General features: G+C 41.1%; 1 pseudogene; it reads left to right on the top strand.

Moving 5' to 3' along the window:
• Positions 1-346: 346 nt before the first annotated feature.
• Positions 347-9,940, top strand: LOC122556819 (annotated as a pseudogene).
• The last annotated feature ends 7,473 nt before the right edge of the window (positions 9,941-17,413 follow it).

Raw genomic sequence — 17,413 nt, 5'->3', positions numbered from 1 at the left:
TCACATTCCCCTCTCTCCTCCGCCACATTCCCGTCTCTTTAATCCGATCACATTACCCTCTCTCTGTAAAACCCTCAGGAAATAAAGACAAACGGGCGCCATGGCAACGCGGCGGCTGCGGGATCGCTTGCCCTTTGACCCGGAAGTGACTGGCGCCGGCCGCTGCTGATGGCGGCGCCGGGAGCTGCGGGAATGTGAAGGTTAACCTGAGGCAGGTGACAGGGTCCGCCACACCCGGACGGGGGATCGGGGATCGGGGATCGGGGGGACGGGCAGGGGACACGGACACGGACACGGACAGGGACAGGGGCACAGGACAGGCGACGGGGACAGGGGACACGGACGGGGTCACGGGATGGGTACGGGGATACGGACGGGAGGTCATTAGGTTTGGGAGTATAGGTAAATGGTAAACCTTGCTTCTATTCTCTTTTCACTCTCTGAGGGATGGCTTAGACGTCTGGGCTAACTTTGTAAGATGCAGTGTCTCTGACAGATTCTGTGGAGGGAGAAGTCTTGGGAGATATGCAGTGTCAGGCAGGGACAAAGTGGCATGAGCTAACAGGCAGAAGGTCGTGACATATTGACTAGAATTGAGAGAATATGGCTGAATTTACATAGCGCTGTGATAGTAACCTTGTGGTTGACTGTTTTAAAACAATCTAGATAATTATCGTAATGGAGTAATCATCTCTGTCAATGCAACTAAGGCAAAATTTCCATTTTTGTTGGTTAATTCCTGTCTTCTGGGAACAATGGTGAAGTATTCCCTCGGTCTAAATGACCTGAAGAGTTCATGGGACCAAGTATTTGCTGGATTTTGGCAGCGTTATCCAAATCCGTACAGGTGAGTGTTTGTGTTTTGTGAATATGTTCACATTGTGAGAACACGGGCTAATTTAGGAAGTTGGTTGCCTCCTCTTAGTCTTTGAAAGAGAAATTTTAATCTGCTTCAGCCAATTGGATTAAATGGCTTTGGTTGTAATGATCTTGACTGAAGTGAAATATTTATCAAAACTCTTTTTGTACTTGCAATGACAGCACTGAACTATTTTGGCACAAATTGGCCACCTCTGAGGCAATGGGATAGTCTGTGTGAGAAATGGGAGAAAAAAAATCATATTGGTGCAGAATTGTGCCTGTGTATTTAACTGTATTCATTAAAACTGGAGTATCCTCCCTAGGGTGCAAGCCTGAAGAAACTTCATGGGGACTATGGGCTGGCCAAATATCATGGGTATCTCTCACGTCCTCCCTGGTTGTAACCAAAGAAATAAAGCGCACTTGTTTCAGGAATTTCTAGTAAGACATTTAGGCTTTAGTTTGGCTTTATTTGCCAGAAGTAAAAGTTTGGTTCATGTGGGTTAGAGAAGAGAGGGTGGGAGGTGCTAAAACTCCTCTCTGTTCCTCTGAAGTTTTATCTTGAGCCCATGAGGAATCCAGTTTCTTGTGTTACTATTTACATGCAAAACAGAGGACTTTAGTGGAGAAACTCTATATCAACAGCTGAGGCTTGTGAATGTGACTGTTTTTGTCTTATGACTAATCAGTGGTTTAGGTTGGAAATGAGAAGTGTGCGCATGCTCTTCACCCTCATGCCAAACATATCACAACAGTCTGTACATGCTGTCAATGTGGTAGAATGTCTTTCTAAGCTTGTGGTTAGACATGCTTTTTTGGATGGGACAGGACATACTGTGCATGAAGTGGGAAAATATTTAATTATGTAGTGGACACTCCATGTGTAGCATTTTCAGTAAATAGCAGCTTGAGTTGTATTGTCTCAAGCATCTGAGAATTGATCATCTTTGAAATGTAATTTTTCATGTGAGGAAATGTAGAAGTTATTCTGTACTATTTTTCACAATTTATGAAATGGGCAATGAATCAGGAAGTGGCGAATGGAGTTTAATTTGGATAAACGTGAGCTGCTGTATTTTGGAAAAGCAAATCAGGGCAGGACTTATATACTTAATGGTAAAGTTATGGGGCCTGTTGCAGAACAAAGAGACCTTGGGGTGCAGGTTCATAGTTCCATGAAAGTAGAAACGCAGGTAGACAGAATGGAGAAAGAAGGCATTTGGTATGTTTGTCTTTATTGGCCAGCGCATTGAGTATAGGGGTTGAGGTCATGCTGGAGCTGTACATGGCATTGGTTAGGCCACTATTGAAATACTGTGTTCATATCTGGTCTCCCTCCTGGAGAAAGGATGTTGTGAAACTTGAAAGGGTTTAGAAAAGATTAACGAGGACGTTCTCAATTTCGAGGGCCTGAGCTAAAGGGAAAGGCTGAGTCGACTGGGGCTAATGTCCCTGGAGCATTGGATGCTGAATGGTGATGATATAGAAGTTTATAAAATCATGAGGATGATAGAGTAAATAGCCAAGGTGTTTTCCCAGGGTAGCAAAGTCCAAAACTAGAGGGTATAGGTTTAAATGAGATAGAAAAGGGACCTAAAGGACAACTTTTTCACGCAAAGAGTGGTGCATGTACGGAATGAGCTGCCAAAGGAAGTGGTGGAGGCTGGTACAAAATTACAACATTTTTAAAAGGCATCTGGATGGGTATATGAATAGGAACGGTATGGGCCAAATGGGACTAGATTTATTTGGATGTCTGGTCGGCATGGATGAGTTGGACTAAAGGGTCTATTTCCATGCTGTACAGCTCTGATTCAATGAATCCAGTTATTTTTATTCAATTGCAACCAGCTTCTTGTCTGGTGGAATCATTATTCCTGGAATGCAAGTAATTATTTTGAATGTTGAAAGGTAAAAGTATTTTGTGGCAATTTTTGAAGAAAACTGCAGTTTCCTCTATATGACACTACTTTTAATGTTTCCTCTCCCACCAGCAAGCATGTCTTGACAGAGGATGTCATACACCGTGAGGTACCTCCTGACAAAGTGATGTCCCGACGACTGTTAACCAAGACAGGCATAGTGCCTCAGTGGGCAGAACGATTGTTTCCTACAAATGTTGCCCACTCAGCCTTCGTTTTAGAAGATTCAGTAGTGGATTTAAAACACAAGACATTGACGACACTTACTTGGAACATTAATCATATGCGGTTTATGGTATATCAAGGCATTTGACTTTTTTTTAAACAAATATTTTGGTACACTTGATTTTAGTGCCACATCAACTGTTCCACAGTGGACTCTGTGGATATTTAATACACCTCTTACAACGTGGTGTGTCATTAAAATTAGCTTTATCGTCATGTGCACTCAAATGAGTGCAGTGAAAAGTTTGGCAATGTTACAGCTAATAACGCCATCTTAGCTACAAGATACAGATATTTAGGTATTTGGTACAAAATTGAAAGAATAAATAAAAGTTCAGCATAAGAAAAGAAAGGGGGAAAAAAGTACTTGAATAACTGTCCTTTTCACCCAAGTCTGTGCCAGCAATGAGCCTCCAGCTGGCACTGGGCCTCAAAATGCGAGACCTTGCCTCCAGTCCACAAGGGTCTCACCTCCTCTGCACCAGCCTGATATGCATAGACCTTTGCTATTAGGAGAATTAGCTTAGCTTCACAATTCTTCTGACTGAGAGGCTGATGCTTGCTGGGGGGGGGGTATGGAGCCATGGATGCAGACCTACTGTTGGAACAATAATACATCATGGCATCTGGCTGTAGAGGTGACAATCTAGGTTAAGGTACAACATAATTGAGGTATTGCTAGCGCTTCAACTGGGATTATGTACTTTAAGGAGAAAGTGAGGACTGCAGATGCTGGAGATCAGAGCTGAAATGTGTTGCTGGAAAAGCGCAGCAGGTCAGGCAGCATCCAAGGAACAGGAGAATTGACGAATCGGGCATAAGCCCTTCTTCAGGAGGCCTTGGATGCTGCCTGACCTGCTGCGCTTTTCCAGCAACACATTTCAGCTCTTATGTACTTTAAGCCTATTTTCATTTAATCTCTTCAGAATAATTTTAAAGCCTTTAGGTTCCTTTTCAGATATGTTATCTGATTTAATAGCCACTTGCAGTGATGCATTCTAAATATATTCTCCCATTATAAGTTTCATTATTCTACAAAATCTTCACTAAACCCTTTCCATAGCTGTAATATCTACAATAGCACATCCAGAACTGTTTTGTAATACTCTACTGCTGCGACCGTGTTTTTTTTTACCTGGATTGTGGTAGTCCCTTCCACTTCTTAAGTACTTCTAGAATTAGCCAGCATGAAATAGCTATCATCACAAAGATTGCTCTTAATGGAATGTTTTCTAAATGAGTACTGTCAAGTTTCAGAGACAGAGCTTCTGTTTGAACTTCTATTTGAACATTTGAGCTTCTATTGAAAGATGTATTACTTTAAAACATAGTTTCTATCTCTCTGTTTATGATGTCCTCTCAATAGTTTTAAATTGAGAATTTTCAAGTAAACCATATAGAATTAGATTAGATTAGATTACTTACAGTGTGGAAACAGGCCCTTCAGCCCAACAAGTCCACACTGATCCACCGAAGCGCAACCCACCCATACCCCTACATTTACCCCTTACCTAACACTACGGGCAATTTAGCATGGCAAATTCACCTGACCTGCACATCTTCGGACTGTGGGAGGAAACCGGAGCACCCAGAGGAAACCCACGCAGACACGGGGAGAACGTGCAAACTCCACACAGTCAGTCGCCTGTGACACCGTGCTGCCCACTATGTTGGCCTTTTGATTTTGAAAGGGAATGGAGTGTTAAAATGAGGCCATCTTACTAAAGTTTTGCAAGGCACTAGTTAGCTGGAATACTATAAACTGTTTTGGGCCCCGTTTATCTAAGGAAAGATATCCTGGCATTGGAGGCAGTCCAGTGAAAGTTCAGGATTGTCTTATCATTTAGAATTGGGTTTATTGTCACGTGTACTCAAGTACAGGAGTAGGTCTAGAGGTTGTTTCCTATGTCTTGTGGTCTTGTACGGTGTTACCTGTGGAGAGGATGACAGAGGAAGCTATTTTGAGATCAGATTACATGTTTTCCACTAAACCCAAAGATATCACACACACAAAGGAATTGAAGTTTTGTGATCTCTAGCTGCCTGCAAAGGAAAGATCAATAAAATCAATTTTGGCCAGACCTGGACCTTAAGCAGAGAAAATGCTAACTCTTGTCATTCACCATACAGATTACAAGTGGCAGTTTTTGCCTAGTTTGAAAGCAGAATGAGTTAAAATCAGGCTAGGGATTTGCATACCCTGAAGCGAGAGAGAGAGATTCCCTCAAGGGAAACTCACGCGGTGGAAGATAATATTTGGAAAGAAAAGATGTAAATTCTTAGGAGATGCAAAACGTTTTGGATTGGTTCCAGAACTTTGGACATCTACTTAGACTAAGTAATACAACAAAATTGTGATTTTCAGTTGTCATTAGCAAATGGCAGATTGTGATCAATATTTATGGTAAATTTGCCTACACAGTTGATATTGTTTAATACACTTGTCTTTTGTCATTGACTCATATGGAGGTATGTAGTTTTTAAGGAAATTACTAGAAGGTTCAAGTGGGTTAATCTTGGGATGAAGATGTCATATGAGGAAAGCAGTTTGTACCTATATGCTGTAGACTTCAAAATACTTCGAGGTGGTACTATTGAAATGTAATATTCTGAGTGGTTGTGACCTGCTAAGTGCTAGGAGGATGTTTCCATGGGGGGGAGGTATCATAGATTCCCTACAGTGTGGAAGCAGGTCATCGGGCCCAACAAGTCCGCACTGACCTTCCAAAGAGCATCCCACCCAGGCACATCTCCCTACTGTATCCCTGTAACCTTGCATTTCCCAATGCTAATCCACCTAACCCACACATGCCTGGACACTGTGGGCAATTTAGTATAATCGACGTTTCGGGCATAAGCCCTTCTTATGCCCGAAACGTCGATTCTCCTGTTCTCTGGATGCTGCCTGACCTGCTGCGCTTTTCCAGCAACACATTTCCAGCTCTGATCTCCAGCATCTGCAGACCTCACTTTCTCCGCAATTTAGTATAGCCAAACTGCGTAAATTGCACAGCTTTGGACTGTGCAAGGAAACTAGAGCACCAGGAGGATACCCACACAGACAAACTCGACACAGTCACCCGAGGCTGGAATTGAACCTGGGTCCCTTGCGTTCTGAGCCACTGTGCCCGTCCCCTAGGTTTAGAGGGCATAGTTTCAGAATAAAGAGCCACCCGTTTAAGATGGCAATGAGGACTTTCTTTGAAATCACTTGAATTCTCTTCCCAAAAGAGATCTGTGGAGCCTGGATCATTGAATATTATTCAAGACTGAAATGATATCTTGAAGTATGGGTGAAGACAAGTATCATTCGAGTTTAGAAGAAAGGAGTTGAAATAATTAAAATACAAGATTTTTCTGGAACTTGACAGTAAATGCTGCAGAGATTGTTTCCTCTGAGAGAGTCTTGGGTGAGAGGGCATAATCTTAGAGTAAGGGATTGCCCATAAAGGACTGAGATGAGGAGCAATTTCTTCTGAGGATAGAGAGTTTATGGCATTTTGCACAGCAGAGACTTGAGGTTGGATTGTTAAGTGTATTCAAGGCTGAGATGGCAGATGTTCAGTCAGTAAGTCAATCGCGATTTGGGGAAAAGGCAGGAAAGTGGAGTGAGGACTATCAGATCGGCCATGATCTCATTGAACGTTGGAACAGACTTGATGGGCTGAATGGCCTGCTTCTGCGTCTTATGGTTATTTGACTTGTCAAGCTCCACTTCAGAAGATAGTAGTGATGCTGTTTGGTTAATTTGCTTTACAATTAATATTGTCAAATTTGATAGAATGTGATTGTAATTGTTGATCTTTATTGCCCCACGAAAACAGGATGAGTTGAAAGAGATTTTTCCAAATGAGAGCTTAAAGCAATTTTGAGAAGTTGCCATGACACCTAAATCAATATGTATTTTTGTTTTTTTTTGTATTAGGTTGTAAGGGAGTGGTGTGTATATGGGATACATCCTGAAAATAAAAACTGGACCCAAATCAGACGTGAGGCCTGGATTTCTTCCAACTTGTACGGCTTCTCATTCAGGTTGGTTGAGAGATTTCGTATAATTGCCAAAAATGATTGGTTCTGTTTAGCTCTTGGTTAATGTTAAAGAAGTTGTCGTTGTTGTGATGTATTTAGTTTTCACATACATATCAATTCTCTTTGCACTTCAAATTCATTAGTTGTGAATTAACTAATTTGAATGCAAGTATTTATTTTGTGCTATGTGCTGGTTGTAAGGTTCCTATATAAAGAAAATGGTTTGCCAGTTTAGTCAAATTCACGCTCAGTTCCCATATGAATCCATGGTAGTATTGGCTATTTCATTTTCTGTAAATGTTTTGCAACTACTTGATGCTGCTAAGTGCGAAAATTTCTTAAACTGGAGTTTTGAGTGCAAGGCATCCACAAACATAAATTAAATATGTATAATAGAGTTATTCTCTGCAAAGGTTTCAGTGTTCCTTTCCTTTACTTTCTTCAGGAATGCAGGATTGCCAGCTTTAAGAGTAGTATAGCCAAAACCATAAAAGGTTTTGAGTATGTTTGAGCTCGAATGCAAGGTACGTATCACTATTGTACTCTATGAAGATGTATTTCTTTATTTTACATTGGTTTAGTTTTATGATAGTAATACTAATTTTGCAATATTCATGGCCTCTTGCCATCATAGTTTTTAATCTGAAAGTTATAGAGCTTTAGAAACTGTGCTCAGCACAATCGGATATGACCAAAGAAAATGCTATCTGACTGAAGTGTAGATAAGGAGAAAGTGAGGACTGCAGATGCTGGAGATCAGGGTCGAAAAAGCACAGCAAGTCAGGCAGCATCCGAGGAGCAGGAAAATCGATGTTTGGGCATAAGTCCTTCATCAGGAATGTCTGAAATGTTTATTCTCCTGTTCCTCAGGTGCTGTCTGAACTGTATGTAAGTTTTTAAATCAGAGTGGTGCTGGAAAAGCACAGCAGGTCAGGCAGCATCCGAGGTGCAGGAAAATCGACTTTTCGGGCAAAAACCCTTTATCAGGAGCCTGTCCTGCTTCTCGGATGCTGCCTGATCTGCTGTGCTTTTCCAGCACCACTCTGATCTAAACTCTAGTTTCCAGCATCTGTAGTCCTCACTTTTGCCTGAATTGTGTATAAGCCTAATGATAGAATGTATGTTATCCATTTATTTGCCCTGAGAAATAATAAGGGGCGCTGAATTAGAAAATATTGTCTGTCATTTTTGTCTTTTATGCAAATAACTTGTTTCCTGTTTTATCTCCTTGTCTCTTGACACTTCATAGGTGAATTGAAACTGAAATATTATTTATTCAGCCTATTGTCACACTAACGGTTTTGGTAAAATGCAACTGAGGAAATTTGTTTTGAGACCTTTTTTATGAGTGGAACATAGTGTCCTTTCTTGAGAACTGTCCGTTTTATATATCTTCAGTGTTCCTGTGAAAACAAACAAGGCATTGTTCATGATATAATGATAAATCAGTCTGCAGTGTCAATTATAAAATGCTGTCTTAAAGTTAAAAGTAAGAGAAAGAGTAAAACCAAAATCTTTCAAGGAGGCAGAGATTACATTCTGAAATTGTTAAATTTCATGATCAAACGCTGCCCTAATATCCCTGCCGGCTGTCACACTGGAGAAGGCAGACCTCCATCAAACCTGACTTGATAGATCATCAATTTTATTTTTGCTGTTGGGTTATTATGGTCAGTCACTGAACTAATCAAAAAGCTGCCAATATTCTTTGAACAAAAGAACGCAAGTTTTTTTAATACATGAAAAGAAAGTTTACAAAACTTTTATTGTAAACAATAATAAAAAAGATTTAGTCCTCTTAGATTTAGAACAGAACCACAACATTTAGTCCTCTTTGCTGTAATATCCTTTACAGTCAGTCAGGCTGATTGAGGTTTCACTACTATTTTAACTTTCAGTTCCTTACTTAAATGAATCCTTTCCATGCCTTCTCTTTGGAGTGCAAAACTTCTTTCGAGCTCGTATTGGCCTGGATACTTCAATTTTGAAAGCCCGGCATTTTCTGCCAATTCTCTCAGCTTGGAGACTTCTCCAAATTCACAGGTCTGCCCTTTTCCTTCTTGTGAATCCAACCTATACATGGTCCCTGAACACATTTCTGGATCCTAAAACTCCACTTTGTAATCATTCAGCAAATAATCCCTCCAACTGGCTCGGTCATTTTACTCAATCTTTGAATCCAGTTCCCAAATAACAATAGACTACAAATCCACATCATACTGTAACTTTGAAAGATGAGGTGCCATTCTGCAAACTGATTTTAAGTACTGACACGATCAAGACCAAAGAGATTAGTACGAAAGTAAGATGAGGAATTAAAATATCCAAGATTTTAGATATAACCATAATTAAATACCCACCCCCCAGCCCCCACTCAACCTTCAGGAGGAAACACTCAGTGAAAGCCTTCATAGTTCAGAAAATAAACTGCTGTGTATTATTGAAATGGCTTTTTAAAATAGCTTGTTTTATAATAGCTGTATTGAATTTGGTACAGAATGGTTTCCCAAAAGGCTGCATTGTTGTAGAGATGCCACAGCTGACAAGAATCTGTCTGTCTTCCAATTCTCAAGGTGATGTGCCCGTGAAGACATTGAGGGAGACAGCTAGAGAAGCAACTGAGAAAGCTAAAGAAACAGCCCTAGCAGCTAAAGAGAGAGCAAAGGATATGGCCAGTAAAGCAGGATCGCAGAAGAAACAGCATTATGTTTGACAACTTTTGTCTTCATTCTTCAATTGGTGATATCTGTATATTCTTCTGTCTGTGCTTGACAAAAGTTCTATACAATACAACAATGTGAGATGTGTGCACCATTTCACACAGCTGAAATGCTATTTGCTGTCCTACAAAGCAGAAAATGTGTTGCTGGAAAAGCGCAGCAGGTCAGGCAGCATCCAAGGAGCAGGAGAATCGAGGTTTCGGGCATAAGCCTGAAGAAGGGCTTATGCCCGAAATGTCGATTCTCCTGCTCCTTGGATGCTGCCTGACCTGCTGTGCTTTTCCAGCAACACATTTTTCAGCTCTGATCTCCAGCATCTGCAGTTCTCACTTTCTCCTGTCCTACAAAGCAGTCAAGTAAGCAGTCAAACATTAAGGTCTAAACATATTTTCAATTGTAATTTTCTAGAAATTGTGAAAAACTGTTAATTGTGAGCCCAATGAAGGTTGCCATCAACAAAACGTCAAGTATTTATAATGGGCATTGAAATTAATTTAGATTTCTTTCCTACAAAGGCAAAATGCGAGTTTTGAGAAGATTGGTAGCTCAGGTTGAGGTTCTGGATGTAGGTTTGCTCACTGAACTGGAAGGTTCTTTTCCAGACATTTCTTCACCCCACTAGGTAACATCTTCAGTGCGCTTCCAGGTGAAGCACTGCTGATAATTCCTGCTTTCTATTTATCATTCTGTATGAATGCTGCTGCTTTGCAGTTTGATTTTAGCATCTCTGTTTGGCAATCTATCAAGTAACAAATACATTTAATATAATAGGCTACAAAACTCATGTTAGGCTAACACATGCCAGTGAATATGAAATGCCAATCAGATGAGTATCCCATGTCATTTACTGATTAAAAATGACTATCAAGTGAGCAATCTGATCCAAATTTTACAGTAGTAATGGTGAAACAGCCAGTATTGACCATCATTATAACTGAAGCTGTCAGCAACTTTACAGTATCTGCAGTGGAAAAATAAAATCTTGTCAATGCTTTCTTGCTTCTCCACATGCTGCACTGATGAAGTTCTTACAAGTGGAGATCTAAGAAATATTAGCATTAATGTGAACTTTCACTTTTATAGATTTCGGTTGCCCTGGAATAAATCTAGTGAAGTTGTCACCTTGGTGAACAAGATGAGAACTGGGTTTTGACACAGCATAAATTCATAAGTAATGTTGAAGGACCTCTAATCCTAATGATTTTAATACCACATTTCTCTGAAAATCACTTAATAGATTTTTTATAAAGTTAATGTTTCAATATACTATAAAGTCCCAATCGCTCTCCACTCTTTTATAAAATGATTAAAGTGTATAGAGAAGTCCATGTTTTTTACTTTCAGCTTCCCCATCTGAAAACACATCAGTGTAATTGGTTTGCTGAGATCATTGCTGAATGTCAAAAATTTGCATATAAGAAAATTGAATTAATGTTGGGAAAGTTTTAAAATCATGGCAAAGATCACAAAAGTGTAATTTAAAGTCAGTGATGAATATGATCACTTTCCTGCTGACTGCAATATTCAGAGCAATGTTTTCTCTATGGTGGCACAATATTAGTCGTACCTCAGCATTGCCTGCTCACTGGTTGAGTGGGAAGAAGGGGCAGAAAAGTTGGTTTGTATTTGAGTTTTGACTTCATTACTGTAATATTGTTAAAAATTGATTATTTCAAGAGGTACTCGCAATCTAATCCCAGAATACTGTATTCTTTAATTCGTTGGCCAGCCAGGCGATGTTAATGCATACTGTAAACTTGTTTTTAAGCCACATTTAGCTTTTACCGGTTGGAACAAACTGTGAAAAATGCAGATGTACTGATGTTTACATTGTATGAATAAATGCAGTTGTAATCTGCAATAAAGATGATTGGTCCAAAACACCCCTACAACTGAAATTGAGTTTTTTTTGGCGGTCAAATTCTCATGCTGCAGAAATAGTTCCCTTGCTTTCTGGTGTGAATAGAATGTAAGGAGAATATTTTTTAAACACAGTTCTCAATGGTATGTGATAAGCTATATGTACAGTCAGTTCTCCTATAACGTGGGAGTTCTGTTCTCGTGTAATCCTGTGTTACAAGAAAATCACTTAATAGCAGCATCAATTAAACTAATGGAGCCAGTATTGCATTATAACCAATACACGTTTTAAACGTTTATGCTTTTAGAAAGTGTTCCCAATTCGTCAATCGTGTTATAGCAAATTCACATTAAGGAAGTGTGTGTTATAGGTGAACAGCCTGTACAGTATTAGCCACACCACTGTATTGTTGGCAACTCTGATGTTGCTTGTATTACTCCCTTTTATCATTTTCTCAGTTATTTGCCTCAGATTAGGAAAGAGCAGTTCAGGAATCTTCTTTAGAAACCACTACTATTTTTTTATCAACTGCTTCTGGTTCACTGCTCAATTTAACATAGATCTGATTTTTCTTTCATTCCTTCCTTAAAACACTGATTTTGTTGCATTTCAGACACAAGCCCCATGCTTTGTGTTATGGCTAGGGTAAAGGGACCAGACTCCGCTAATATTGGTCCAGCCTTGGGTCTTCCCTGTCTTTTGAAATACTGTGGCAGCTATCCAAAGGTGGTTATCCATGCTATGTTCACAGAAAAATATTTCACCCAAATATCTCTCTGCTCTGCCCAAAGATAGCAACTGTGGACCTCCTTTGGAAGTGTGGATGATCTTCATGGTTACATCATCCAACTTTCAAGATGCTTAAAAGATTGTTTTGTCTACTTTGACCATCAACCAAAAATAAGCATCAGATTTTCCAAGAAGTTCTTTTCATTTGACTAAGAAATTCCAATTGTCTCCAATTACAAAAGTAAGTTCTGTAAATAGATGAGAGCTTAGAATCTGTACTACTTTTGAAGATTATACTTTCAACAAATAAGCTATCTACTGAAATTCAGATTGAATACATGATATATGCTTGGAATTTGTGTTGCAGACGTTTTGTCCCCTGTCTAGGTGACATCCTCAGTGCTTGGGAGCCTCCAGTGAAGCGCTTCTGTGATATTTCCTCCGGCATTTATAGTGCCGGAGGAAATATCACAGAAGCGCTTCACTGGGGGCTCCCAAGCACTGAGGATGTCACCGAGACAGGGGACGAAACGTCAGCAACACAAATTCCCAGCTCAGCGAACAGAACCACAACAACAAACACCCGAGCTACAAATCGTCTCTCAAACTTAGAATATGCTTGGAAATTTGTTCACTAATTTTAAAAGCATTAGTTTGAAAGGATGTGTCTTTAAAATTTGTGGAGTGCAAGGAGACAGAATTTTGTTTTGAGAAGACAAAGGTTTACTAGGGTGGCTGCATCATTTCACTGCAAGCTACTCAGTACCTCAAATTTACCTGGACCGTCTCAGACTCCTCCCTCCCCTTCCTAGACCTCTCCATCTCTAACGACCGACTCAACACGGACATATACTATAAACCAACTGACTCCCACAGCTACCTGGACTACACCTCCTCCCTCCCTGCCCCCTGTAAAAACGCCATCCCATATTCCCAATTCCTTCGCCTTCGCCGCATCTGCTCCCAGGAGGACCAATTCCAATACCGAACAACCCAGATGGGGAGTCGCGGAGGGAGTGGTCTTTCCGGAACGCTGATAGGGGTGGGGAGGGGAATATATCCCTGGTGATGAGGTCTGCAAGAAATGCAAAACATGCGCCCACACCTCCCCCCTCACTTCCCTCCAAGGCCCCAAGGGATCCTTCCATATCCATCACAAATTCACCTGCACCTCCACACACATCATTTACTGCATCCGCTGCACCCGATGTGGCCTCCTATACATTAGGGAGACAGGCCGCCTACTTGCGGAACATTTCAGAGAACACCTCTGGGACACCCGCACCAACCAACCCAACCGCCCCGTGGCTGAACACTTTAACTCCCCCTCCTACTCCGCCAAGGACATGCAGGTCCTGACTTCTGGATAAGTATATTTAAAGTGTACACTTTAACAAGAAGTTTTTGGAGGCATGATTTGCGAATGAAGCTAACTGGCAAATTCCAAACTGTCACCTATGGCTAGAGGAGTCAAAGGTAAGTTTTGAAAATACACCATGTGTTAGTGCTGTCACAAAGCTGGTTCCTTCTTTCTAAAAGCTGTTCCTTTTCTCTAGGATACTGTGTCCTTGGTGTTTTTCAGAGGGGTCGTAAACGCTCCCAGTGCCAACTAGACTGGTTTGGTAAAGAGATTAAAGGGTATTGAGAGGCCTTTTTGTTTATGAGTAAACAGATGAGACCTCAGGCCAAAGTGGTCATGTTTTCGAAGTGACCTGCATAAGGAAAGGGGAGTGGTCAGCTCTGTAGCTGAGCAGTTCAGTTCCGAAGTGGTTGGGAGTTCAAAGGTGAGCTGTGTGGAATCTCTCTCGCGCTCCTCGCTCCACTTCTAACTTCAACCTGTAAGTATCTCTTTTTTGCGATCACAGATGCACTGAGTGAATCGACCAAATTCAGTCCATTTCAATTAATTTTGGGACATGATGTAAGAGGACCTTTAAAATTAAGGAGAAATTAATAAGTCAGATTTAAGAGACCACCCATTCCGAATATATCTTACATTTTACAGACCAATTAAATAGAGCTGGAGAGTTGGCTAGACAGCATTTAAAAGTATCACAGCAGACAATGAAACAGGAAGCAGATGAGAAATCATAAATTTGCAATTAAACTAATCTAATCTAAAAATAAATTGGGGATAAGGTATTGGTGTTAGTGGACCTTACCAAATAAAGGAAATTGAGTGAGGAGAACTACTTGATAAGAACTGCAGACAGGAAGAAATCTCACAAAGCGTGTCATGTGAATATGCTGTAGAGGTATTTTGTGAGGGAAGGAAAGCAAGAGGAGAAGGTGTTAATGCTGACAGCACAGAAGGAAGAACCAGGTTCAGAGGATTCTGAATTGGACATTCCTCAAATCAAATTGGACAGTGAGGAAGTTGTCAAAAATTGGGATAAATTACTGAGTTACCTTCCACAAGAAAGTAATAAGTCTTGCAGGTCATTTTAATTATCACATGGGGAGCTAGGCAGAAATAAACCGGGAAGTACGAACCTGATTGTACATGATGTAGAGATTGGAGATGCTGTTCCGATTAAGCAACAAGCTTATAGGCATAACCTTTTAAAGTTGGCACAGGTTCAGAAGGAGAGAGAGCGCATGCTCCAAGGTGGTCTATTGAAGTGAGTTACAGTGACTGGAGCTCACACATAGTCATGGTGCCAAAGACAGATTGTACCCAACGGTTATGTGTGGACTATCGTGAAGTCAACGCAGTTACAAAGATTGATGCATATCCAATTCCCCACGGCTGGAGGACTGTGTTGAAAAAGTGGGACAAGTAACTTACATTTCTAAGTTGGACTTACTCAAAGGTTACTCGCAAGTAACTCTGTCAAAGAGCAAAGGTGATTTCGGCTTTCGTAACACCAAATGGAAGATGTCAGTTCAAAATCATGGCATTTGGTATGAAAAATGCTCCAGCCACATTTCAGAGACTGACTAATAAGGTCATTGCTGGATTATCCAACTGTCTGGTGTATATTGATGAGCCGGTGATTTTTAGTCACTCAGGGAAGGAACATTTACAGCGTTTGTTGAACTTGTTCAATCGACTTCACAAGTCAGGCTTGGTGGTAAACCAAGCTAGAAGTGATGTTGCCAAAGCCTAAGTCATCTTCCTGGACCAGTTGTTGGATATGGACAAACAACACCACGTTACGAAAACAAAAATTTTCCACACCGATGAAAAAACCAGTACTACGGTTCCTGGCGTTGAGTGAATTTTCCTGAAAGTTTGTGCTGAACTTTAGCAGTGTGGTTGCTCCACTCACCGAATTGTTAAAAAAGGTCAGGAAGTTTCAGTGGACAGTGGACTGTCAGAAGGCATTTGACAGCCTGAAAATTGTGTTAACTACTGCTCCAGTATGTGAAGCCTTTCAGGGTGGCTAACGATGCCAGTGATGTGGGTGTCAGAATGTTCTTCCTCGCACAGAAAGAAAGAATATTAAACAATTTCTTCCAATGCGCATCCAAAGAGGGGAGATTTAGAAGACCCAAGAGGAGGGACACCGGATCCAACTTAACCTCAGTTCCCAAAACTTCTTCCAAACACATGTTATGGCATCCCAACACCTACAAACCTTTCGCGTGACCACAAGCAATGAGTAAGAGTACCAACATCTGTTTTACATTGGCGATGCTCCTGTCTTAGATTTCACAAGCTGCTCCGATGCCAGATGAACCCTGTAGAGTATCTTCAGTTGCACAGCCTGCATCCTGTTACAAATCAAAATCTTCCTTACATTTTCCCAAATATCCTCCCACACCTCTGACTAGATTTCCACCCCTAATTCCCAAGACCTGGTTCTGCACAGCCATTCAATGTTTTTTGAAACATTACTTCTTAACAAGTGATAAAGGGTACTGACCGAGTGAGTACCCATAGATCAGAGTACTCTCTTCTCTGTATCCGATTTATAGTGACTAACCATCAATGTAGTCTTTTTCTGTATAAAATCCCTAACCTGAAAGTAACAAAAGAGATTCTTCCCAGATAGTTCATATGTCTGACTCAGCTGCTGGAAAGACATCATGACCTCCCCGTCAAATACATCTCCCAAACAGGAGACTCCTCTCAAATCCCGGAACTTAAAGCCAGAGTCCATCAACCCCAACAAGAATCCTAACCTTCACACTGTGGGAGTGAAAGGGGATGTTTTATGTAAGTTGCCTTCACCATAACTGCATCATTCTCCCCGCTTTAACTGTGTTAAGGACAGTGAGGTTTCTGCAATGGTCCACAAACAATAAATTGATGAGGGGGCATTTTGCCTGAGAGGCCTCAATATCCAACCACCTTGACTACAGATCCTGGCAGGCCCAGCCAGCCACATAGGATAGTAAGGAACTCAATTGATATTTCTTAAAGTCTGGGAACTCCAAACCTCCCATCCCCTGTGGAAGCTGCAATTTACCCAACTTAATAAGAGGCCACCTAAGATTCCAGATGAAAGATTCAAGCCAGCTTTTAAGCCTCTGTAGTGCTTGCCTCGGCAGCAAAGGGAGCATTCGCATGGGATATAACAATCGAGAAGGAACATTCGTTTTAACCAGAGCTATTCTACCCTACGCAAATATTGGAAGATCCTCCCAGCCCCAAAGATCCTGCCTTATTTACTCTAGCAACTGCACAAAGTTAGCTTTATATAATTGATCAAAGGCCGGGGTGATAAAAATACCTAAATACAGGAAACCTTCCTGTGACCACCTGAAAGGGAAATGGGTTCCATCCCCAAGGTCGGATATTCTAGTAAGGCCCCCCACAGGCATGGCCTCCAACTTCATAAAATTAATTTTTATACCCTGGGAATAAAACAAATAAATTAATCACCAACCCAACCTCCACTCCCGGCACCTTCCCCTGCAACCGCAAGAAATGCAAAACTTGCGCCCACACCACCCCCTCACTTTCCTCCAAGGCCCCAAGGGATCCTTCCATATCCATCACAAATTTACCTGCACCTTCACACACATCATTTACTGCATCCGCTGCACCCGATGTGGCCTCCTCTACATTGGGGAGACAGGCCGCCTACTTGCGGAACGTTTCAGAGAACACCTCTGGG

This window comes from Chiloscyllium plagiosum, chromosome 14, assembly GCF_004010195.1.
Source record: "Chiloscyllium plagiosum isolate BGI_BamShark_2017 chromosome 14, ASM401019v2, whole genome shotgun sequence".
NCBI classification, from domain to species: domain Eukaryota; kingdom Metazoa; phylum Chordata; class Chondrichthyes; order Orectolobiformes; family Hemiscylliidae; genus Chiloscyllium; species Chiloscyllium plagiosum.
This window is presented reverse-complemented; position numbering and strand designations above follow the sequence as displayed.